Raw genomic sequence first — 2045 nt, forward strand, 5'->3', positions numbered from 1 at the left:
ATATAACATAAGGGGCATTGCGTGGCGAGCTGCGGTCAGTTTTCACCTCAGCGTTCGATTCTGCTGTTACGCCGACTTCGACGCCCGCAACGTTCTCCTGTTATGTTCTGTTTCCTTTTTTTTAATTTTGGGCACAAGTTCACCCCATTAAACGTTTAGTTTCTTCAGTTATTCTTTGTTTCATTAACTCTTCATTCGTGACAATATGCGTACTGAAGCAAAATTGTTAGTCAGCTGTTTTGCCCTGTTCAGTGTATTATTATTTTGCTCTGGTAAGTACAAGCTGATTTATCATCATTCGCAGCAAAAAGTTCGATAATGCGTGTAATAAGCACGGTGTAAGCTAGGAACCATCGTGGTCCTAAACCAACACTGTCAAAGTTGACAGTCTGACAATATACTCGTCGTTTGACAAATCACAGAGATGAGACAGAGAGACTCTTTTGGTGGCGCACGTCGCTAATAGGTCGTGAGAGTTAAAAACAATCCTTGCTTAAGGAATACCGAGTTTCACAACGTCACCGAGAGAAAACTTCACCTTGTTCAAAAAAAAAGATTGTTCTGATTTTGTATTGAATCATGTGGCCCCGGTCAAACGATCAGGGCCATCCAAAAATTGGCCTAAAGGCTCATTAGTGGCCCGTTCGCACGGTAACCTTTAGTAAAAGGCGAAGGGTTAGCTCGCTTTGAGACCGGGCCTGAGCTGTGCATTTCCTTGTCTGAAAAATAGTCGCCTAGTCTCACGTGTGCCCATTCTACTGCAGTGACCCTTACGTTGAAATTGAAGGTAACCCATCGAAATGTGTCTGACGAAAGACGTATCGTTCGCATCGTCTGTTGGCACGGGTTGTGGGTATTTCTCTTATTTCGACAACATATGCCTTCCTGCTATTAATATCTGTTTAAACGAATTTTGTGTGTGCCAAATAAGACTTCAGCAATGAAGCTCCCCTCATGGTGAATCATAATTGGTTAAAAGAATGGACGGATAAGGCAATGTTATACCGCCTTTGCTCAAGTTGGGTTGTGATTCGAACGCGAATCACCGGAACCTCCGTGCTTCGTAGGTCGTGTGCGAGGCTAACCCATAGAGTTATTACAGTGTACGCTAGATGTTCAACAAGCGCTTTACTCCGTTTCACCTTATGTTGTACCGCAGACAAGGATAGAAGCGCGAGCTCATAGAGTTGGGAGCTGCTCTTGGCGCACGAGAGCTTGTGCAACCGAGATGTGTCCTACAGCAAGGAGCTCGCGCTTGTAGCCTTTCCTGCGGTACATCATAAGGTGAAACAGAGTATAGTAGCAACCAGTGTACGTTTGCGGTGCTCCTGTGCATTCCTACGGAAAAACGCGCGTGCGTTTTGTCTCTTCGCCGGAAAATAACATGAATCACTTTTGTTATTTCGGTCATACCGAATACTATGTATACTTTTATTATTGTTATAAAAGTGTAATTACTTTAGTTACAGCATTTTTTTCCTCATCAGTGGACGATGTTAAACTTTGCTATATTTCAGGCCCAACCCTGTGTTCCACAGAAGGTGTGTGAACACGAGTGACGAATCTAAGCAAAATTATCATCCAAAGGAATCTAGTGTGTGTTCAAAATTCGCTATAGCATTCCGGTGACGCTTTTAAATTGCTAATATCCTAGGTAGCCCTGTCACATATATTAGAATGACCCCGTTGTGCATTTTTAAGAGCGGTAAAATCATGCAAATTGTAAAGAATAAAGTATGTGCGTTATAAAATGTGTCTGATTTTACTACTTCCTATGATGGGCATGCTTTTATCAGGCATCTGTTTTCTGTCTTCCTATTTTTATAGAGTTCGAGCGCGCGTGTCATGTTTTGAACGCAGCCCTACAGAAAAACCCAGAATAAAGTTTCGCTATCTAGACTATGGAACTGAAATCCATACAAACTCTATATGAATTTCAGGTTTAAAAAAAAAATATATTTCTTTGCCTGCAATCTGGATTTCAGGTTTCCAGAAACAAATTTGCAGTTCCATAATTCAGATAGCGCAAAAAGTTATACAGGGTT

General features: G+C 41.8%; 1 non-coding gene across 1 annotated transcript; it reads right to left on the reverse strand.

Annotated features, from left to right (window-relative positions):
* Positions 1–583: 583 nt before the first annotated feature.
* LOC115312665 lies at positions 584–706 on the reverse strand. Its single transcript, XR_003917245.2, has one exon. It is a non-coding gene; the product is annotated as a U5 spliceosomal RNA (small nuclear RNA).
* Positions 707–2045: the final 1339 nt, after the last annotated feature.

This window comes from Ixodes scapularis, unplaced genomic scaffold (assembly GCF_016920785.2).
Source record: "Ixodes scapularis isolate PalLabHiFi unplaced genomic scaffold, ASM1692078v2 PGA_scaffold10__122_contigs__length_95168666, whole genome shotgun sequence".
NCBI classification, from domain to species: Eukaryota; Metazoa; Arthropoda; class Arachnida; order Ixodida; family Ixodidae; genus Ixodes; species Ixodes scapularis.